At 44.0% G+C, this 24,864-nt stretch overlaps 1 long non-coding RNA gene across 1 annotated transcript; it reads right to left on the minus strand.

Moving 5' to 3' along the window:
- Positions 1–760: 760 nt before the first annotated feature.
- On the minus strand, positions 761–24,864 carry LOC141112302 (uncharacterized). The gene is made up of 3 exons (XR_012236565.1): positions 24,787–24,864; positions 1,485–1,644; positions 761–1,401 (listed from the first exon to the last, which is right to left on the minus strand). It is a non-coding gene; the product is annotated as an uncharacterized lncRNA (long non-coding RNA).

Genomic DNA, 24,864 nt, shown 5'->3' on the forward strand with positions numbered 1-24,864 from the left:
GAATTCGTGATGGCTATCTTTTTGAAGATTCCCTCATGCACGATCTGGAAGGTGCACAATGGAGTGCCAGTAGGGGCACCACCAATGGTGCCACTGTGCATGAGGGATTCTCGTCGTATTTTATGTCTGCTGCTGGTTCTGTCCCCTGGCAGCAGGATGCCATTGCATAATGTATGTCATGCATTTTATTGTAATATTATTTAGATGTCTGTTATGTTTCATTGCATTCAAATGCAGAATAACATTTCTTTAACACAAATTCGAAAAAAGGATAATTAGAAAATGCATAATGTAACCAGAAAAATTTTTATTTTCCTGAATTTTGTGCACGAATGCACCAAAAAAAATTTTTTTTTTGTTTTGGTGAACTACACCATTTTTTTTTACTTTTTAAAAAGCACAACAAATATTAAAATAATAAAATATTTCACTTTGAACAACACAAAAATAAAAGTCATAAAAAAAATAAAATATATAATCTGAATCTTTTTTACAAGACAAATCTTTTTGCAAGAAGGCAAGAATAAAGAAATAAGTTCCATGAACTCAAAAATTCAACAGTTGTTGTTTTGGCCTCCACAACCAACCAAAAAATATAGAACAAGTCTTAAACCCACAGCAAAAATAATTGAAAATTACAATTGTTCGTATGTTTTGTTTTCAGTGGTCCCGGAAACTGAACTATTGGTTGGTCCAGGGAAATCCACTGATGGACCAGGGTAATATTTCCTTTCAAGAAAAGGCGGAACCTGACTGGGTGTAGGCTGCCTAAGTTGGTGAGTGGTTGGGGGGCCAAGGGTAGAGGTAGTGGGGGCAGGAATTGGATGCAACATGCGTGGCCTTGAGAGATTCAGCATATTACCATACTGGTCACAGTATGGACGGTTTATTGGTGGAGCATACTGTGTACTTGGAAAGTGAGTGTATTGTTGATAAGGGGGATATTGGGGAAGGGGGGGTTGCATATATGCTGAGGATGTTGTTGGCCCCTCACCCACAAATGATTGAGCAGTTGACATCAAAGCCATCCTGAGTGCATATTTTTTCTCAGGGGGTACCTGTTTACATATGCCTAAAATTACAGTGAGAAATGCTGTGTCTTCACACTGGTTTTCAGCCATTTTAGTGGACATCTGACTGACTACATCTAAAATTTTATCCATGGGTTTCACAGGCCGGGCACTTCCCCTTGAAGATCTTCGCAAAGGCCTAGAGACATTGCTAGGCCCTGGTTCTGCATCCTCCTCATTCATTGAGTTTGATGTTGACCTTGATTCATCTACGAACAGTTCCTTGTCAACATTGTCTTGGAATTGTTCTTGCTCCTCCTTCGCAGCAGCTTCCTCTGACTCATCTTCTGCTGCCAAACCCTGTGTGCTGTCTTCCCAGCTTGCTTGGGTTCTGAAATACAAATCACATATTTTTTAAGTAAGCATTACAATTTGATATGTACAATTCGTAACATATGCCTGCTGATAACTTACTCTCGCATTTCCAACACTGGTTTTAAAAAATCAAGATCCCCGGCATGGGCATATGGGGCTAATCTTTTTGAGCCGGAACCACTCCTTCCTTCTTTTAATTTTCGTAAGTACCGGTTGCAGCAGTCTTTGAGACTTCTCCATCGAGTTTGTAATGAGTGCACTACAAAATATAAAGCAAATAATAAATTAAACAAAAAACTTTATTAACTGCCTATAGGTCATTCATTTGCTAGGCTGCATAATTGATATGGATGGTGTTAAAACAACCGCTAAATATATTACCCATGACACCTGCATAATTTGCCATGTGCTGAAGGATGTTGACAGGGCCATCTTTAATATTATTTAATATTATTTGGACCGTGGTCAAATATTATTTGCTGGCCCACACACACAGATTTACTTTCCTGCAGCCACAGGTTACAGGAAAGTAACTATATAAATTCCACCATCAACACAGATAGTGTTGACAGGGGATTCCCTCCTGCCAAACCATTGTGATCTCCTGGCAGGAGAAGCGGTCCCCACCAAGAAAACACAGTGCACATTGTTAACACACACCCATTGGTTGCAGAATATTTAAATAGGTGCAAGGCGCAAAGTGCTAAGCAGCATATATCAACCACTTACTTTTTGAAGAACGTTCTGTGGCTGATAAAGAGTCCCAGGTATCATAATATATGCGAGCCACTTCCAACCATGCTCTCTCCGTCTTTGCATGATCTTTATAACCTGGATCTCTGAGGTCATATATTGCCGGATGTTGTCTGACAAGCCTAATAATTTCTCATTGTCATGAACTTGTCGCTTGTTTTTTCTAGCCCTAGGCATGCTTCCTGCTGTCTTCCACACTCACATACATCAATATAGGAAGTGATGTATTTGGGAGGAGCAGAGATCATGTGCTTCCGTAGACTTCCGTGGAAGTCGCAACAAAGTCGCGGTGTCAGACATGTATATACGACTGCATTGCAACTTAATACCTTTCTATGGAGAACAAGTCGCACCGAAGACGGAACAAAGTAGTGCAAGAACCTTTTTTGGAGTCACTGCGACTTGAGTCGCACCAATTAGAACGGGGACCATTGAAATACATGGGTTTTGACTTGTCATGTGACTTGACATGTGTCAAGTCGCAAAACAACTCGCACTAGTGGAAACAGAGCCTTAGAGTGACTATAGAGACATATGAGCATCCCTAAACAGCATGGATGGACAAATCTCCAGCTGGTTATTGTGTACAGATAGTTAGCACCTGTGACTGTCAAAATGCCCAAACAATGAATGCAACTCATTGGCTGCAGTCATTGTTTGGCTGACTTTCTTCCACCCACCTCCTTTGATCTCTCAATTGAAGTTTGTCTAGCTGAGTGGTGCAGGCAATGCCATCCATGATTTGAATTTTATTCAATTCACAGAAGTATGAGGGTAAATCTCCTAACAGCATGTGGGCGAGGCTTACTGCGCCTATATAGGGACTGGGAGAGAGCATTGGCTAGTGCCCCTAAAGGCAGGTTGAAGCTGCCATTTAATGCAATACTGGTGTTAAGGCAGCACACCAACTTATAAGTGATGCTTCTCAAAAAGAACACAATTAACTCTTTGTAATCCATGGCACAGTTCTTTAACTCATTGCACTCTGTGCCCTATGAATAACAGTTCCTCAATAACCTTCATGGCTCTTCTCAAGTTGTATTATACAAAATTTCTGAGCTGGTACTGCTGAGCCTGTACCAGACTTCACAAGCACAGTAACCCATCTTTTCACTCCCAGTGACATTGATTCATATATTACACTTGAATACTAGGAAGAAGTACTCTTGTACATAGCGGATGACTCATCGGCTGTCAGCGAGTTTCCCCGCTGTCAGATATATGCAAACACAATTGCTGGCAATAAAAATTGAGAAAAAAGAACAAAAAGCCCCCCCCCCATACTAGGCCCTTTTCGGGTCTGGTACACATTTTAGGGGGAACCCCATGCTAAAGGGTGTGAGGTCACCTCCAAAATCCATACCAGACCCATATTTGAGCATGCAGTCTGGCAGGCCAGGAAATGGGAGGGGGATGAGCGAGGACATGCCAATATGAGGGTGTTCTTTTGGGCAGGGTTCCCTTCAGATCCCACTGCCCCATGTGAATGAGTAGGGGTACATTATACAATTTCAAAAATTCACCAAAAATGTGTCAAAAAGCAAATAAAAACACACGCACATTTTTTTGACAAGTCCTTGTCAACCGGGGAATGCTAAGTCAATGACATCCCAAGGGGACGGGTGGCCTTGCCTCTTAATTTATTTAGTGTCAGGAGTCGGCGGCGCAGTCAAATAGTGGGAGCCTTTATAAGGAGCGGACCTTTTCTAGTCGGCGCCCAGTGTTTATCGTGATTGATGATGGATCTACACGGGGGGACATTATAAAAAAAAAAAAAAAATTAACAAAAAACCCCAAAGAACTTGTCAAAAACTGTGTGTGTGTTTTTATTTACTTTTTGACACTTTTTTGATGGGGGTACAATAAACCCCATACTCATTCACATGGGGGGGTGGGATCTGGGGGCCTCTTTGTTAAAGGGGGCTTCCAGATTTTGATAAATCACCCCCCGCACCCCCACGACCACAGGGCCAGGATTGTGAGGAAGAGCCCCTTGTCCTCATCAACATGAGGACCCCCCATGTTGAGAGCATGTAGCCTAGTATGGTTCATGAGGGGGGCAATCTCTCATCCCCCTCACAACCCGGTCCTGCTAGGCTGCATGCTGGGATAAAGGTCTGGTATGGATTTTGGGGGTATGAAAAAAGAAAGAAATGGTTACACATCCAGAAATTCCGATTGCCTTTTATTGTTCACAAAGATAACACCAAAGACACCAACATATGGTCATGTAGACGCGTTTCACACATACATCTTGTGCTTAATCATTACAATGACTGAAATACTGCTAAAACTTAAATAGACCGCCCCAGTAGCTACAGGTGTTCTTGGGGCGGTGATACTCAGTAAGACACAGCCCGATCAATCACCAAGCTTCAGCCCCTAGGAGCATCCAGTTGGAGACTTGAATAGAAAATCAAACTGAAAGTCCATACTCCCACGCATACCGAGAAATCATCCATACACAAAAGGGCATGGACCAACAATCGCATAGAAACATTGTGATTTATATACAAAACACCAATAAAATCATATTGAAAAAGGAAAAAAAACAAAAATAAATATACATATATCAAACAAAGAGAGGATGGACATTATAATAGATAGTAAATCAATCATCCCATATGGAGATGCATGCATGTGCAGTTGCACATATACATATGGACCCACAAATACATACAAGGGACATACCAATAAAAATTGTTTGTTCCTCCATACTAGACCAATAATGAGTCCAACACGATGAATGCATGTAACATATACAAACATACATATCTAGATCATAGGAAACTGCCTCCATTGCAGGGTCTGTGGAGACGCACACATTCCAGTATGGATTTTGGGGGGGGGGGCACACCATTTTTTTAATTTTTGGTGTGGTGTTCACCCTAAAATCCATACCAGACCCAATTTTTTATTGTCGGCAATTGTGTTTACATTCAACTGTCTGCAGGGAACCCCGCTGACAGCTGATGAGTCATCCATTGTTAAGGACATGGCAGTTGGCTTCCAGGCCCGCTCCTTAACAGGCAGCTATTCACCACCCGATTCTTAGCAAAAACACTACCGCTCCTAAACACTTTTAAAAAGGTTCCTAAACACTGCAAAATCACTTTCAAACAAACGTTTTTTGAGCATCTAGTGTGCATGGAGCCTCAGCAGAATCTGTAACATAAATAGATCTGAATGTATCCCAATGAATTGTGGAGTGTATTGATCCAAGGATTAGAGGACTTTCAACGAACTGCACCAGATGCATTAAACGTGTGTGCATCAGAACATTTTTCTGCCTTCTATTCAGTGCCATCTAAGTGCATTCAATCTAGCTCAATTTACACAAACAGTCCTGGGACTGTTTAGCCCGGTTTCTGCAGCTTGACTGAGTGAGAAACGGGATCTGTGTGTGTAAACACACAGATCCCGGTTCTCTCAGGGGAGAGGAGACAGATCGTGTGTTCATACTAGGTATGAACACCGATCTCTCTCTCCTCCTAGACAGTTCCACCCCCCCCCCACAGTTAGAACACACCTAGGGAACACAGTTAACCCCTTGATCGCCCCCTAGTGTTAACCCCTTCCCTGCCAGTGACATTTATACAGTAATCAGTGCATTTTTATAGCACTGGTCGCTGTATAATTGTCAATGGTCCCAAAAATGTGTCAAAAGTGTCCAATTTGTCTGCAGCAATATCGCAGTCCCAATAAAAACCGCAGATCGCCGCCAGTACTAGTAAAAAAAAAAAAATGCCATAAATCGATCCCCTATTTTGTAGACACTATAACTTTTGCGTAAACCAATCAATATATGCTTATTACAATTTTTTACCAAGAAGAATACATATCGGCCTAAACTGAGGGAAAAAAAATAGTTTTTTTGAAAAAAAATGTGGGATATATTTTATAACAAAAAGTAAAAGATAATGTGTTTTTTTTTAAATTGTCGCTCTTCTTTCATTTATAGCACAAAAAATAAAAACCGCAGAGGTTATCAAATACCACCAAAAGAAAGCTCTATTTGTGGGAAAAAAGGGACGTCAATTTTGTTTGGGTAGAGTGTCACACGACCGCGCAGTTGTCAGTTAAAATGACGCAGTGCCGTATCGCAAAAAATGGCCTGGTCATTGAGCAGCCAAATCTTCCGGGGCTGAAGTGGTTAAATGATGAGACCGCTGCGCGTCATCATGGACCCCCAGCAACGCTAATTCCGGCAACACAGGGAGGGACAACTGTAATTTAAGATTAATTTCACCGAACACTGCTGACCAGTAGGAGGATATAGCCAGGCAATCCCAAAACATATGGAGAAAAGTCCCTACCTGTGTTTTACATCCAGGACAGTTGGGGTCCCGATCTGGGAATATGCGGTGTAATCTCTGAGGTGTGCAGCAAATCTTGTGGAGGAAATTTACTTGGATGAGCTTATCCCTGGAGGAGATGACCAATCCAGGACCCTGATCCAGACAATCCTCCCACTCTTCCTTGTCTAGTGACAGTATGTCACACCCCCCATAACCTGTCCATTTTAGGTGAGTCGGTGCCCAGGAGTGCAGCGTATAGAGTCTATAGAGGCTTGTCTAGTTCACCAGGAGGTAGCAGTTCTTCTATTGGATCAGCCTGGAGGAGAGGCACCTGGGGAAATTGTGCCCTAACAGCATGTTGCAGCTGCAAGTATCTGAACCGCATCCACTGGGGTAACTTAAATTTGAGGGCAGAAATCGATAGTAAAGCACCCTGAGGCATAATATCACCCAAAGTGGTGATGCTATGTCGTGACCTGAATATTTAGCGAATTCAGAAAAAAGCTAGCTTTGCAAAAGAATTTACTTGATTGATGACAAGGTGAAAACCAGTCTCCCCTACCAACCTTCAAATGACCGGGCAGTTTACTAAAGCTGGAGATTGGTTTCTATGCAGATCTTTACCAGATTTTGCAATCAACTTGCGGGTTTAAGGCTGGGTTCACACTGCTGCGGTGGCAGACATCGTATGTGATTCGCAGCGCACTGCTGTTCACATCACATGCGATGTCTGTGCTGTGCGATATCAGCCATACAGATAGTATGGCTGATATCGCACCGCATTCGGTCCAAACTCGCACAGGACCCTTTTTTTTGTTCGGACCAGAATCGGATCGCATGGGTGTTCACACCTATGCGATCCGAAAATGTCCGAATTGTCAGTTCGCAGTGCGATATGCGGGCTGAACTGGGGGTGTCATTAACATTGTATGACACTCCCCAGCAGTTCGCATATGGCAGTGTGAACTGCTGTGCGAGTTGGTGCGATGCGGGAACCCGCAGTAAATTCGCTGCGTTCCCGCACCGCAGCAGTGTGAACCCAGCCTTATAGTCAAAGCTTAACTGAACAAGTGAAAGTTAGAAACTGATTGGCCACCATGTACAGCTGCACCAGATTATGAGTGTTCCAGTTTTAGTAAATCTGCATGTTGGCAGCAAAGTTAGTTGTAAACAGTTTTGGTATTGCACTGTCATTTATGAATTGGTTGAACTGGATGGATTTGTGTCTTTTTTTCAAACACACTAACTATGTAATTACAGTTCACTACAAGCAGTCTATGACCAGTCCTGCAAGTTATTTAACTATGACTGGTTACAAAACTCATAAATAGTCAGAGGTTGTCAGGGTACATTCTTGCTTGTGTGATAATACAACTGGGAGATCACAAAGGTAACATAGCCCTAGGGGTTTTTTTTTTTTTTTTTTTTAATGAACTAGCTGGAGAAAGGTAAATGGGAATAAAAAAAGTGAGTTATCTCCCATAGTGGGCATCCACATTTAATTTTTTATACTCTGGGAAAATAAACCAGAAACTCTGATTGGTAAACATGGGCAAAACCTACATTTTTGTTGTTTTTTCTTTAGTAAATATTTTCCTTAACCCGCCCCGCCTGGCCTATGGGAGGATGACGCCGGGGCTGGCCTCTCCTCAATCCGGGTGGACATCATATCGCAGGACGATCTGTCACTGATCACTGTACCGGCCTCAGTTCATGAATGAAGAGTATTTAATTGCAAAATTTTATAACATAAACAAAGCAAGCAATATAACAGAAAAAAAAACATGCATTAAAACTGAGAAATGGGGGCAGAGATGTAGGAGGAGCATTTCTGTCCCCAGCAGGTTGAAACAAATGTGAGGGTTTGTGTTGCTAAGGACTGGGTTGATGGCGTAGTCAGTTCTGTTGAAGTTTCGAATGGTAAAAATAAAGCAGTAGATAGCAGCGTTTGTCATGTCATGTGCCCTAATGCTTGTAGCAAGCTTTGTGAGCTGACAACTCTTATGTGTTGGACCTTGTTGCAAATACAGAGACACGGTTCAAGGATTCAAATGACTGGAAAATAACAATACCAGGGTACACACTATACAGGAACGAGAGAGTAGGGAAGAGGGGAGGTGGAGTTGCCATATATGTCAAAGATAGCATAACACCAGGGCTTTTTTTCAGCAGGAACGTGGGGGAACGGAGTTCCGGCACCTCCTGGACTGACTGTATGTAATGGCAAGGGGAGCTGGGGTGTGCTGCAGGGTATTGATGCTCACTGCTGGGGGATCTGTTCTAGCTGGAGGGGATATATTTTTGCAGGGGGGTCTATTGTTGCTGAGGAGGTCTATTGTTGCTAGGGGTGGGTCTTATGTTGCTGGGGGGGTCAGTTGTTGCTGAAGGAGACCTACTGTTGGGGGAGGGGTCTATTGTTGATGGCTGCCAGAGAGTCTATTAATGCTGGCTGTGCAAAGATCTGTTGATGCTGCCAGGAGTCTATTGTTGCTGGGGGGGGATTTTGTTGTGGGTGGTACATTGTTGTTAGGGGGATCTATAGTTGCTGGCTGAAGGTGATCTATTTTACTGCTTTTCTTGATATCATTACCAAATTCCATACCAATTACTTAGGACCACGAAATGAAACTTTTGGTGGGTAGGGGGTGGAACCAAGGGACGGTGCTCGGAGGTGGGTAGGGGCGGGGAAAAGGGGAGTTCCTGCACCTATTGTTTGAGGGAAAAAAAGCCCTGCATAATGCTAACACTAATTCAAAAAACAATTTATATTCTCGAAACCCTCTGGGTCTGCCTTCCAACCAGAGAGGGATCTTCCCTTAGAATTGGTGTAATATACAGACCCCCAGGACAGACTGAAGATTGTATTAGCTTGTTGATTGACAAGATAACTCAAATGGCAATGAAGAGAGAGGTTTTGATTATGGGTGACTTCAACATGCCTGACATTAACTGGAATTCTCAAACTGCTATTCCAAGCAGGAGCAGGGATGTAATGGAAGCACTGAATGGGGTTTCTCTAAAACGGTTAGTAGAAAGCTCAACCCGAGGTGATCATATTCTAGACCTATTGACAAAGTTTACCCATTGACAATCGGGCGTGCAGGGGGTATTAGGGGAGTTTTATGAATTTTAGGTAATGTGTAAATTACCGGAATTCTACAAGTACTCGGATTAAGATATCTCTTTTCTTTGGGATTAATAGCATTAGTTCTAAATCCCAATTCAACCAAAAAATTGAGTTGAGATTTATGAAATTTCATAGGGTCAGACACCGATGTCTTGTAAGTCGACCCTTATCTTAATAATGCCATTAATTGGTTGTGATAAAAGGATTTTTCCATCAAAACAACACTCCCCCTTCCCCCTTTATCCGCTTGGCCTTATAATGACCTCCTTCCTCTCCTCTAGTAATTTGATACCATCTTTAATAAATTCTGGATTAACTCTTTTTTTGGGGGTGATGTGTTCTACTATGTTAAATGGATTTGTTTTTCTCTGTATAATCGATTAACCTGCCTGGCGTTTTTCCTGAGTGTGGCTCGGGGTTAAATTTCAGGACCATTAGCAGTAACCCCGAGCCACACTTGGGATTGCATTGCAGGATCCTGGAAGAGGTTGCTTACCTTGTCCCCAGGATCCTGCGATGTCCCCCCGCTATGTCCGCGGGCTCTGTAACGCACGGGCGGAGCCTGACAGCAAATTCAAGAACAGGGAAAAGTACTATGCAATCTTACAGATTACATTACTGTATGAAATTATTTCACATCCCTTTTCTCCCCAGTGCTTTGTCCAGTGCTCTGCATGCATATGCATATATTATAAATACTGTTCTTTCTGCCTGGAAACTTGAGATTGTCCGTAGCAACCAAAAAGTGTCCCTTTATGTCAAAAGTGGTTTTAGACCAGCTAGAAAACAGCGATAGTAAATTAGAACACTTGCAGAATTGAGCGATAGTGAATAGTGGGCAAATTCATTTTATTATCATTATATAATTATTTTTTAAAATTATTTATTATATTATAATTTATTATTTTGTGTTTCAAACTTCATCATATCTGGGATATCTGCTAGACTCTTGTTTGGAAAGATTTAAGTGTGTTATTGCTAAGAATTACAGGCCTACAAATATAAAATGCCAAATTTCTATGCAAAATAATTGTACCACTTTGAGACGCAAAAATCTGACATAATCATACCGCCAGGGAGGTTAAATAAGAAGTAGTTTGCTATGTAGTATGTAAAATTTAAAAGGATTTTGTTTATATGAAAACATGTTTTATAAATATATTTTTTAAAATTTATGATGCATATATTTATATTTATTGTTTAGCAGTATAGGCATATGCATTGATTTAGTGATTAGCAGTGGCGGAATCGCTTATGCTTTACACTGTGTAGATTTTATATGAATGCGCTGACTATAATTGTTGTTGTATCTTGCAATATGAGTATAGATAGAGGAAGTGCTGGCTGTATTGTGGTTGCGGGAACATGCTGTTAGCACGTGTGATGCAGGTGTCTCTCATTTAATTAACACGGCACTATAAAAGGGAGGGTTGCCGTACCGTACAGCCAATCCCATGAGTAAATCGTTACGACGAAACGTCGGGACGTGGCTGTACCGCAAACCAGTTTTTTACGCTTGATGCTATACCGGAAGTGACGCTCAGAGGATCAGGATCATTCGCTGGTGAGATTCAGTTCACCTATGCTGTGTCCGCTGAGACCACATTACTCCAGTACTCGCTGCTGCAAGTGGATGCCTCTAGGCTTCATTGTTTTGAGCATATGTGAGTGCAATGTTTGAAACTGTTTTAATGGAATAAACTTTTTACAATGATACTGCACTATTGGAGCACTTTGTTTCATTATATATGGAGAGTCCATGATATCGGGTGTCACGTCTGGATATCGGTGGATATTTAACCCTGTAAGGGATGATGCTGTTTTGCCGAGCATGAGAGTGCAAGGCATCGCCATTCGGTGAGTGTTTAACCGAAGGGGAGTGGAAACACTGAGTGAACGCAGTGTGGTGAATGTTTTGAAGATTTCACATCAGGATATATTCAGCTTTCCTTGTTTGAGACAATTCAGTCTCATGTATGGATTATTTTTGCACAAACTTTATTATTAATTGTTTATGTATTAGTGTTAATCACTATCACCTGTCACTGGGTTTATTTATTAATACTGTTTAGCGCTACTATTTATTTTAGTTTACACTGTTCTGTGCAGTGGATTTGCACAGAGCAGCCCAGGAGCTGTGGCCCGGCCCTGCCCCCTCTCTCTCCTGATTGGCTAACTTACTTTGAATGATACCAGCATGAGCCAATGGCGCCGCTGCTGTGTCTCAGCCAATCGGGAGGGAGAGTCTCGGACGGCCAAGGGACTCGTGGACATCGCTGGACAGAGATGGGGCTCAGTTAAGTATTGGGGGGCTGAGGGGGTTGCTGAACACAGAAGGCTTTTTATCTTAATGCATGCATGCATTAAAATAAAAAGAACCTTCTGACTTTACAACCACTTCAAATGTTTCTAAACGTAAAAAATGCATCTAGGGAAAAAGAATCCCTTGAGAGAGTACAACATTGGGGGTACAGTGTTGGTCAGAACTACAGAGGAAAAACATTTGGGGGTACTTATTTCAGATACAGTAATTGCAAAATCAGCAAACAGTGTGACCAGGCAATGGGAAAAGCAAACAAAATTCTAAGATGCATCACTAGAGAGATCACCAGCAGGAGGAAGGAGGTCCTGATTCGCCTATATAGATCTTTAGTGAGACCTTATTTAGAATACTGTGTCCAATTCTGGAGACCTCACTTACACCTCACTTACACAAAGATATTGATAAAATCGGAGTCCAGAGGCGGGTAACAAAAACGGTGAAAGGTTTGGGGGATAAAACATATCAAGAACTACTTAAGAAACTTAATTTGTACAGTCTGGAAAGAAGGGAATGGGGAGACATGGTTGAAATCTTTAAATACATTAAGGGTATGAATAAGGTTCAGGAAAGCAGTTTTATTTTAATATGAAGCCAAGAACAAGAACACAGGGACATGACCTCAAACTAACTGGAGTAAAGTTCAAAACTAAATTTTAGAAAGTATTATTTTACTGAAAGGGGTAGTTGATGCATGGAATAAACTTCCAGCAGAGGTAGTGAGACAGTCAACAGTAAATGGCTTCATGTTTGGGACTAGGGATGACCCCCCGATTCGGTTCGCACCAGAACCTGTGAACAGACCGAAAGTTTGCGCAAACTTTAGAACCCCATTAAAGTCTATGGGACTCTAACGTTCAAAATCAAAAGTACTAATTTTAAAGGCTAATATGCAAGTTATTGTTCTAAAAAGGGTTTGGTGACCCGGGTCCTGCTCCAGGGGACATGTATCAATGCAAAAAAAGTTTTAAAAACGGCCATTTTTCGAGAGCAGTGATTTTAATGATGCTTAAAGTGAAAAAAAAAAAAGTGAAATATTCCTTTAAATATCATGTCTATAGGGGTGTCTATAGTATACCTGTAAAGTGGTGCGTGTTTCCCATGCTTAGAACAGTCCCTGCACAAAATGACATTTTTAAAGGAATAAAAGTCATTAAAACTGCTTGCGGCTTTAATGTAATGTCAGGTCCCGGCAATATGGATGAAAATCAGTGAGACAAACGGCATGGATACCCCCCACCCCCCAGTCCATTACCAGGCCCTTTGGGTCTTGTATGCATATTAAGGGGAACCCCACACCCAAATTAAAAAAAAGGAAAGGCGTGGGGCCCCAGGCCCTCTGAACAGCAGTATACAGGCGGTGCAAACAAGACAGAGACTGTAGGTTTGTTGTTAAATAGAATCTGTTTGTAATTTTGAACTGGTACATTTTTAAAGTGTAGCTCCAGCCAAAAAAATCTATTTTTAAGCTTTTTGGAAAACATAGGAAGGGGTTATCACCCCTGTAACATTTGTTTTGCTGTTTGTGCACCTCTTCAGAAGATTTCACCTTACTTTCTGTCCCAATGACAAATGTTTTTTGAAAATTTGGGGTTTTTAGTGAAACAAGGATTGGTGATAAAGCATCAGTGAAGAGGAGACACGTTTTTCCCATATTAACTGTTACGGGAGAGAATTTCCCTTCCTAGGGGTAAATTTCATCTCACTTCTTGTTGTCTCCTTCCGTTTGCAAGTAGAGTCGTTTGTAAGTTGGATGTTTGAAAGTAGGGGCCTGCCCAGAAATAGGGGCCTTAGGAGTTGGTGTTGCCACAACACTGTAAGCCCTCACAGTTACTCTTGGCGAGTGCAGGAAAGGGCCCTGCTGTGAAATATTAGATCAAGAATTGTAATTACATGCCATTGTTGAACAGTGGTAGAAAAATTGGGCCTTTGGTGGTGGTGGTGGTGGTGGTGCTGGTGCCACAACACTGTGAGTCCTCACAGTTACAATTGGTGGGTGCTGGAACGGGCCCTGCTGTGAAATATTATATCAAGAATTGTAATTACATGCACCTGTTGAACAGGGGCAGAAAAATTGGGCCTTTGGTGGTGGTGGTGGTGGTGTTGCCACAACACTGTAAGCCCTCACAGTTACTCTTGGTAGGCACAGGAATGGGCCCTACTGTGAAATATTAGATCAAGAATTGTAATTACATGTCCCTGTTGAACAGGGGCAGAAAAATTGGGCCTTAGGCACTGGTGTCACAACACTTCAACCCCTCACAGATGCTATAGTTGGAGCGCAGGAGTGAGCCCTGCTGCAAAGTATTGCATGAAAAATTGTAATTATACGCCCCTGTTAAAACAGGGGCTGAAAAATTGGGCCTTGGGCACTGGTGCTGGTGCCATAACACTGCAACCCCTCACAGATACTATAGTTGGAGCGCAGGAATGAGCCCTGCTGCAAAGTATTGCATCAAAAATTGTAATTACACGCCCCTGTTAAACAGGGGGGGGAAAATTGCCACAACACTGCTGCCCCTCACAGATGCTATAGTTGGAGCGCAGGAATGAGCCCTGCTGCAAAGTATTGCATCAAAAATTGTAATTACACGCCCCTGTTAAACAGGGGGGGGAAAATTGCCACAACACTGCTGCCCCTCACAGATGCTATAGTTGGAGCGCAGGAATGAGCCCTGCTGCAAAGTATTGCATTAAAAATTGTAATTATACACCCCTGTTAAACAGGGGCAGAAAAATTGGGCCTTGGCCACTGGTGGCGGTGGCCAGAACCAAGAATGTTCATACAAGCTATCAGCATGAAAATTGAGGAGGAAGAGGATTGTGACTCAGCATAACAGGATAGTCACTCAGCAACAGCATAGGCAGTCTTGAAGGGATCTCACATTAAAAAAAAAAATAATTGGTTACATCAGCATCAGGTGCTTGGTAGCTGGTGATTCAAGATTCATTTTTATGAACGTCAGCCGATCGACTGATTCGGTGGATGGGCGCACCCTGTGATCGGTTACAAAGCCTGTTGCAGCACTGAATGTATGTTCCAAAAGAACGCTGGATGCAGGACAGGCCAGTAGCTCAACTGCATACTGTGCAAGCGCTGGCCAGTGATCCATCCTCAAGACAAAGTAACCCAGAGGATTTTCGGTGGGAAAGGTGTCCAAGTCTGATCTTGCCCCTAGGTAATCCTGCACCATGTGAATCAGACGCTGGCGATGGTTGCTGGAACCGATCAGACCTTGGGGCTGCGGACTAAAAAATTTTCTGAACGCATTGGTCAGACGGCTACCTTCTCCACCGCTCCTTCTGTGACTGACCGAAGCCTCAGCAACACGTTGTCCAGGAGGACCAGGAAATTGTAACCTCCCAGGCTCTGGAAACGCGTTGATGTTTCGAAGATGTTTCATCCTCTGCTCCCTCTGTGACGGCAAGATAAGGTCCGCAACCTTACCCTTGTAACGTGGATCAAGGAGGGTTGCCAGCCAGTAATTATCCCTCCCCTTGATTCCGCGAATACGAAGATCCTTCCGCAGGCTTTGCAGGATCAGGGAGGCCATGCAGCCGTAGGTTTGCTGAGGCATTCAGTCCAGAGTCCTCTGGGTCACTAAGGACGACATGGTCTGCAGCCACCTCCTCCCAGCCGCGTACAAGTCCATGGGTTTCTTTGGACTGTAAATAATCCCTTGAAGACTGCTGCTGATAAGTGCCAAGCTCCACCTCCATGCTGACACAATCCTCCTCCTCCTCGTCCTCTTCCTGTGTGTCACGTGCTTATGAGGATGCCATTGTCACAAACCACCATACCTGCCTTAAGCTGGCGTAGCGTCAACCACCTCTGAACCTGCCCCTGCAGAGCTGACAGAATCTCTGCCAGCGGTAATATGCACCTTACCGCTGACTGCACTGTCCAGCGAGGCCAAGACATTGCCTTCCACATGCCGGTAGAGAGCTGGAATTGCCTTCCATGAGAAAAAGTGGCGTTTGGGAACCTGCTACTGAGGAACCGCACATTCCACAAACTCACGGAAGGGGGCAGAGTCTATCAACTGAAAAGGCAGCAGTTGAAGTGCTAGCAATTTAGCCAAGCTACCATTCAACCGCTGGGCATGTGGATGGCTGGGAGTAAACTTCTTTCGGTGCAGCAGCTGGGGCAGGAAAATTTGCCTGGTACAATCTGACGTCAGTGTACCGATAGCAGATTGCCCGTAACACACCTAATTCTACATTTTCATTCCTCTCAGTGCAGGTTTCAGAGAGGACTGAAGGTATAGTGGGGTTAGAGATCCCAGCTGATGAGGAGCAAGGAGAGGTCCGCTTTGTTCTTTGGTGTGGGTCTTTTAGGTACGCTTGCCAACGAACTGCATGGCAGGTTGACATATGTCTGGTCAAGCATGTGGTGCCCAAGCGGGTGATGTTTTGGCCACGTGAGATACGCTTGAGACATATGTTGCAAATAGCAGTGGTGGGATCTGATGCACTCGTCTCAAAAAAGGCCCACACCAAAGAACTTGGAATAATGCGCAGAGACAGCAGCGCCCTGCACATGCGGAGCTCTGCGGTGTGATGCAGTTGGTGTGCTGCCCTTAAGCTGGCCCCTGGAGGGCATCCTGCCTCGTTGGAGATGTGCCTCCTCCTCCTCTCTCCTATCAGGCACCCACGTGGAGTCAGTGACCTCATTATCCCCTCCCTCCTCATCACTGGAGCAAAGCTGGCAGTATGCTGCAGCTGAGGAAACATGACTGCCAGATTGCTGTCCTTCTTGGGCACCCCCTTTCTCTGAGCTCACATTACTGCCTTCCTCTAGCTGGGTACCATCATCGGAGCCTTCAAAACGCTGGGCATCCTCCTGGAGCATGTACCCAACACTGTGGTCAAACAGTTCGGGGGACTACTCAGGAGGACGTGGGGCTAGGGAAGGAGTGAATGATGCCATTGAGCCGAGGGAAGAAGCCGCATTGGCAGCTGCTTTGCCAAACAAAGTACCCTGAGCCTGGGTGAGAGAGGATGAGGAGGATGAGGACGGCTTGGTCATCCACTCTACCAAGTCTTCCGCATGTTGCGGCTCAACATGGCCAGTTGCTGAAAAAAAGGACAAGCCTGTCCCACGGTCACGTGCTTATGAGGATGCACCATTTCTATGACCAGCACTGTTGCCTTTAGACACAGAGCCTGCTTGCTCTCTTTTATTGGCTTGTGACTGTCTGCCTCTCCTTGTTGGCCTTCCAGACATACTAATGGCCTGCAGTGAGATGTAGCTGCACAAAGCTGGGATGTATATATATACTGATACTACAGCTAGCAGAATCAACTGCCTGCCTGTGGTACTAATAGGATCAGAAGAACATCACCAATTTTCTTCAGGTAGCTTTAGGTGCACACTGTGCAGAGGACACACTACACTAACTGTAAATACTGCAGCTGCCTGCCTGTGGTACTAATAGGATCAGAAGAACACCACCAAATTTCTTCAGGTAGCTTTAGGTGCACACTGTGCAGAGGGCACAGTACACTAACTGTAAATACTGCAGCTGCCTGCCTGTGGTATTAATAGGATCAGAACAACACCACCAAATTTCTTCAGGTGCACACTGTGCAGAGGGCACAGTACACTAACTGTAAATACTGTGGCTGCCTGCCTGTGGTATTAATAGGGGTAGAACAACAGCAATTGTCATCAGGTAGCTTTAGGTGCACACTGTGCAGAGGACACAGTACACTAACTGTAAATACTGCAGCTGCCTGCCTGTGGTATTAATAGGATCAGAACAACAGCAATTGTCTTCAGGTAGCTTTAGGTGCACACTGTGCAGAGGACGCACTACACTATCTTCTAAATATTGCAGCTGCCTGCTGTACTAATAGGATCAGAAGAACACCACCAATTTTCTTCAGGTAGCTTTAGGTGCACACTATGCAGAGGACGCACCACACTAAATTGTAAATACTACAGCTGCCTGCGGTACTAATAGGATCAGAAGAACACCACCAATTTTCTTCAGGTAGCTTTAGGTGCACACTGTGCAGGGGACACAGTACACTAACTGTAAATACTGTAGCTGCCTGCCTGTGGTATTAATAGGATCAGAACAACAGCAATTGTCTTCAGGTAGCTTTAGGTGCATACTGTGCAGAGGACGCACTATACTAACTGTAAATACTGCAGCTGCCTGCGGTACTAATAGGATCAGAAGAACACCACCAATTTTCTTTAGGTAGCTTTAGATGCACACTGTGCAGAGGATGCACTACACTAACTTGTAAATACTACAGCTGCCTGCGGGTGGTACTAATAGGATCAGAACAACACCACCAAATTTCTTCAGGTAGCTTTAGGTGCACACTGTGCAGAGGACACAGTACACTAACTGTAAATACTGTAGCTGCCTGCCTGTGGTATTAATAGGATCAGAACAACAGCAATTGTCTTCAGGTAGCTTTAGGTGCACACTGTGCAGAGGACACAGTACACTAACTGTAAATACTGCAGCTGCCTGCCTGTGGTATTAATAGGATCAGAACAACAGCAATTGTCTTCAGGTAGCTTTAGGTGCACACTGTGCAGAGGACGCACTACACTATCTTCTAAATATTGCAGCTGCCTGCGGTACTAATAGGATCAGGAGAACACCACCAATTTTCTTCAGGTAGCTTTAGGTGCACACTATGCAGAGGACGCACCACACTAAATTGTAAATACTACAGCTGCCTGCGGTACTAATAGGATCAGAAGAACACCACCAATTTTCTTCAGGTAGCTTTAGGTGCACACTGTGCAGGGGACACAGTACACTAACTGTAAATACTGTAGCTGCCTGCCTGTGGTATTAATAGGATCAGAACAACAGCAATTGTCTTCAGGTAGCTTTAGGTGCATACTGTGCAGAGGACGCACTATACTAACTGTAAATACTGCAGCTGCCTGCGGTACTAATAGGATCAGAAGAACACCACCAATTTTCTTTAGGTAGCTTTAGATGCACACTGTGCAGAGGATGCACTACACTAACTTTTAAATAGTGAAGCTGCCTGCAGTACTAATAGGATCAGAAGAACACCACCAATTTTGTTCAGGTAGCTTTAGGTGCACACTGTGCAGAGGACGCACTACACTAACTTGTAAATACTACAGCTGCCTGCGGGTGTTACTAATAGGATCAGAACAACACCACCAAATTTCTTCAGGTAGCTTTAGGTGCACACTGTGCAGAGGACACAGTACACTAACTGTAAATACTGCAGCTGCCTGCCTGTGGTATTAATAGGATCAGAACAACACCACCAAATTTCTTCAGGTGCACACTGTGCAGAGGACACAGTACACTAACTGTAAACACTGTAGCTGCCTGCCTGTGGTATTAATAGGATCAGAACAACAGCAATTGTCTTCAGGTAGCTTTAGGTGCATACTGTGCAGAGGACGCACTACACTAACTTGTAAATACTGCAGCTGCCTGCAGTGCTAATAGGATCAGAAGAACACCACCAATTTTCTTCAGGTAGCTTTAGGTGCACACTGTGCAGAGGATGCACTAAACTAACTTGTAAATACTGCAGCTGCCTGCGGTACTAATAGGATCAGAAGAACCCCACCAATTTGCTTCAGGTAGCTTTAGGTGCACACTGTGCAGAGGACTCACTACACTAACTGTAAATACTGTAGCTAATAGGACTAATGGACACAGGATGACTTAATTCCTGCACATGTACAGGAGATTCTGGCACACAGGGATCCGTCTGGTTGCTGTAAGCTGGGACGTGCATGCACAGCTCAGTTTACATTTAGGGGCTGTGAGCAGGCAGGTGGGTGTAGTTTATTGCACAAGAAGCATTGCATATCTCTTTTGTAATAAAAAGCCTGCCTGCTCATGAAAGAAGGGAACTTTAGTTCCACTTTAAATAGATATTTTGGTCCAGGGAGCTGGAAATATTGTTCAATCATGTCACCACTGTGAGAAAAAAAGGGGGGAGAGAACAAGGGGGTGGGACTTTCAATGAGGCACGTGGTAGCCAAAAAAATAAAAAAAATAAGGTGAACATTGTAGAGTCTTGTGTGTTTGTAATTTTTAATTGATTGCCACACAATACAATTAAGTAAAGCAGGTACAACATATGACAATGGTACAATGATAATACAGTATAAATGACATCATAAGGGCAGTGTCACGTATATAGCAGAACAGGATTCATCCGTAGTGCTATCAAATCATAATACAGTATAAGTGGCATCAAACAAGCAGTATCACATATATGGCAAACAAGATTCTTATGTAATGCACCAAAATAATGTTGGATAAACCAATAAACCATAAGAGTCTATGACCTCGTTGGTCCAAAGGAGGGGGTATATAGGTGAACTTGGTATCCGGGTAATGTGTATTGTGATCATGACGTATGGCAGCTCAACGCGTTTCGTGGCTAGAAGGCCACTCATCAGGAGCACGCACAAGATGTATCTATGAGTAAGAAAAATTGGCCAGTTAAGCAATAATAGGGTAACAAACCCCTAACCCAAGGTTGGAAACTTACTGAGGTTCGTGTGTTGGCTGTGTGATGCCGGGTACCATGAGCCGTCCGAACAAGTACTCCCAACCAGGAGCTGCGGCGGACATCTCGCCCGAAGCCCCCCCAACAAGCGTCAACCAGAGCAGGCAATGGAACACAAGGCAACCTAGGTGTGGGTAGGAATGAAAAATGAACCATGGTGAGACTATGTGCTGACACTATGTGCAGAGAGGGTATGTGGAGGAAAGATGAGGAAACCCAGATTGGGGAAACTAGGAGGAGGATGACAGCCTAAGGGCTGACATGAAGTGAATAGAAAAGAATTGAAACTGGAAAAGACCACCACGTGGGACCGGGACAGTGCAGTGAAAAACAAGGGAGGATAGACAAAAGGCTGATACCTGTGATAAAGTGGGAAGGAATCCTGAACCAGTGTGGATGTGTGAAGGAGCCCTGAGTGCCAAAGCCAACCCCGGAGACGCCCTATAAAGGGGCCGTGGCGATGACGCCACCAACGTCACGCCAACGCAGCAGAGAAAGGGGGAGGGGGGAAGGGGGCAGGAAGGATCCGAGAAGCGGCACCCAACCCAGCACCGCCATCCATCCCCCAAACCGCTCGCGAGCGTGGCAACCACAGCTGGGGACGCAACGGTGCCCAAGGAGCAGCGAACTTCCTGTGTGGGGTACGTGACGTAGACGCGCAGTGGCGGTGCCCACGCCCCCCAGGCAAGCAAAGCCAGAGGTGGGAGGAGGCCCACCAGGCGCATCACAGCTCCCGGACCAGGAGACCAACACGGGTGGCAGGCAGCCCAGCCTGGCTCACACTGCCCCCATAAACTGACCAGAGCAGAACCAAAGCACCCTGGGAAGGTATAGAATAATTTGGTGAAAAATAATTAAATAAATAAACTGGGGTAAAAAATAAAGCAGATATAGTAATGGTCAATGGTGATGGGATAACTAAGGTTAGAAAATTGAAACATGTCACCACTGTGATTGGTTGTTATAGTTAGACTTGTGCACTCCCGAAAAATTAGTTTGCTTTCGTTTCATTAGTGTTTTTTTTCCATTTTTGGGTCATTCGTTTATAATCGCAATTTGTAAATTCCGAATTTCCAGAAAAATTAGTTAAACGGGTTTTCGTTAATTTGGATATTTCCGAATTAATGAATTTGTTGAAAAAAACTAATTTGGAACGATTTGCACATGTCTAGTTACAGTGGACACGTGATTAGAAGCTCATCCCATCAGATCCCAATCATTACTAGAGATTGTGAGCTCTCTTTGATTGCTTGGCCAGTGTTCTGGGAGCACGCAGTGAATGTGCTCTCAGCGTGGAAACCTCGGCAGTCTATAGACACATGTGTTTTTTATATGCTCTACAAAGACGGCAAGAAGTTGATCATACTACCTTCAAAGATGCAGCGCTCTCCTTCAATACATTAGGTGCATTAATTAATTAATATATAAAGTTCATCAGTGATCAAAATAATATTGATAAAATAAAATACAATAACTATTAAATACACAGATACTGTATAAATATATCAGTGAGTTAGTTCATCTTTCAGTGCCAGTCCATAAAGATATATATGTTCAAATCCATGAATCGTGTAATTCCATACACCAAAAACAATCCTGTGTGTATCGACCTGTGTTCACCATGGTGCCCTTCACCCCACCTAAGGGTGTCTTCTCACCTGCTTGGGTGGACCCCACTACCTAAAGGAGGTCAGTATGTACCTTTGCAGTGCAAAAATGGCACTGCTTCCACTGACAGATCAAATCCAGTCCACAGCTCTCAGCGTAGTGTTATGTAAGTTAGTGTAAGAGGCAAGAGGAAAAAAAACGTAGTGCAGTTTGCCCATACAATGTATTTATTAAGAGTAAAAATACCACTCACAATTCAGAAGTCAAATAGAGGCAAATTTCAGTGCTATCCTCGGCTTGCACAGCTCCAGCTGAGAGCTGTGGATTGGATTTGATCTGTCAGTGGAAGCAGTGCCACTTTTAGTCTAGGTTCATATCTATGCGGCTGTGCTTGATGCATTTTCAGACACGTTTTTTCAGTGCATTTTGCATTTCAGCGTGGGGTTCCCCCCCAGATCCATACCAGGCCCTTCAGGTCTAGTATTGGTTCGGAGGGGACCACCACGCCAAAATTAAAAAGAAAAAAAGGCGTGGGGTCCCCCCAAAATCCATACCAGACCCTTATGCGAGCATGCCGCCCGGCAAGTCAGGAAAGGAAGGGGACCAACAAACACCCCCCCACCTCCTGAACCATACCAGGCCGCATGCCCTCAACATGGGGAAGAGATGGCAGGAAGGAGAAGACAGCAGGAAGAGACAGTTTGAGGAGGTGACAGCGGGAAGAAGAAGACAATGGGAAGAGACAGCTAGAGAAGACAGAGCTATTAATAAAGAATATGTCAAAAACTGGCTCTTGTGTTTTTGTTTCACATTTCACAGCTTTTTTGGTGAATGGGTAAGGGTACAATGTACCCGATACCCATTCACATGGGGGGGTCTGGGGGCCCCTTTCTTAAAGGGGGCTTTCAGATTCTGATAAGCCCCCCAGCCGCAGACCCCGACAACCACCAGATAGGGTTGTCGGGAAGAGGCCCTTGTCCTCATCAACATGGGGTCAAGGTGCTTTGGGGTGGGGAGCGCAGAGCCCCCCTGCCCCAAAGCACTCACCCTCCCCCATGTTGAGGGCATGCGGCCTGGTATGGTTCAGGAGAGGGGGGACACTCGCAGCAGGAAGAGACAGCTCGAGGAAGAGATGGCGGGAAGTAGAAGACAATGGGAAGAGGCAGCTAGAGGAGACAGAGCTATTAATAAAGGAATTGTCAAAAAACTGCTCTTGTGTTTTTATTACATTTCACAGCTTTTTAGGTGAATGGGTAGGAGTATGATGTACCCGATACCCATTCATATAGGGGGTGGCATCTGGGGGCTTCCAGATTCCGATAAGTCCCCCGCCCACAGACCCCGAAAACCACTGGATAGGGTTGTTGGGAAGAGGCCCTTGTCCTCATCAACATGGGGTCAAGGTGCTTTGGGGTGGGGATCGCAGAGCCCCCTGCCCCAAAGCACCCACCCCCCCCATGTTGAGGGCATGCGGCCTGGTATGGTTCAGGAGAGGGGGGACGCTCGCTCGTCCCCCCCTTTCCTGTCCTGCCCGGCGCCATGCTCGGATAAGGGTCTGGTATGGATTGGGGGCACGCCATTTTGTTTTTGGTGTGGGGGTCCCCTCTGAATTCATACTAGACCTGAAGGGCCTGGTATGGACCTGTGGGGGGGGACCCCACGTAGTTATATTCACAAATATTTTTGCATTCAGCTTTCAGCTGATGACTCATCGGTTGCTAAGGACGTGGTGGCCAGCTTCCTGGTCCCCTGCTTAACAACCAGCTATATATATGGTAAAAAAAATGCAAAACACATAAAAAAATCACATAAAAAATGCACCACTTGCGTTTCTGGTGCAGCTCCTATTAGCTGCAAATCATGGGAAAAAAGTCTCCGACCCTTTCCAAAAACGCACCGGCCACAAAACGCATAGCTGTGAACTAGTATCATAGAAAACCATGTTAAATGGACTGTAGTGCGCTTCTACAAACTGCAAAATGCACTAAACGCACCTAAAAGGTGTGAACGTAGGGTTACACTGCAAAGGTGCATGCTGACCTCCTATAGGTAGTGGGGGTCCACCAAAGCAGGTGAGAAGACACCCTCAGGTGGGGTGAAGGGCACCGTGGTGAACACAGGTCGATATACACAGGATTGTTTTTGGTGTATGGGATTACACGATTCAGATTTTACACATAAAACATATATCTTTATGAACTGGCACTGAAAGATGGACTCACTTTGATATATTTATATATATATATATATTTGTGTATTTAATAGTTGTATTTTATTTTATCAATATTATTTTGATCACTGATGAACTTTATATTTTAATTTATCTAAGCACTTAATGTATTGAAGGAGAGCACTGCACCTTTGAAGATAGTATATATTAATTGCATTTGCACAGGTGGTTGGATGCAGACAGGTATTCAGCTGCCTCCTATATCATTTCGTTTTTGTAGCACAGTGTTCTTAGATTTAGCTATAGGGATAGCGCGGAAAGTTTATTTATATATGCAAGAAGTTGATCATGTTACCTAAAAGAGAACCTATATCCCAAACCTATCATCAAAATCTTTTTTAAGATATTTTACTATTTCATTAATGCCTTCACAAAAGCCTAAAAGTCAAATATTTACCTATAAAGAATTACTGTGCAATGTAAAAACAGAGCCATCCTGTGTACATTCTATTGATGTGGATGTCAGACGTGGGTTTTCTCCATGCCTTAAGAACTCTAATAAGTTAAAATTAAACCAAACTTACTTGACAGGATACAGAAAGTCATCAGAGCAGAACAAAACCTAACAGAAACCACCAGCTATCCCTATTGTACTGCCTTTT

This window comes from Aquarana catesbeiana, linkage group LG11 (genome assembly GCF_042186555.1).
Source record: "Aquarana catesbeiana isolate 2022-GZ linkage group LG11, ASM4218655v1, whole genome shotgun sequence".
Taxonomy (NCBI): domain Eukaryota; kingdom Metazoa; phylum Chordata; class Amphibia; order Anura; family Ranidae; genus Aquarana; species Aquarana catesbeiana.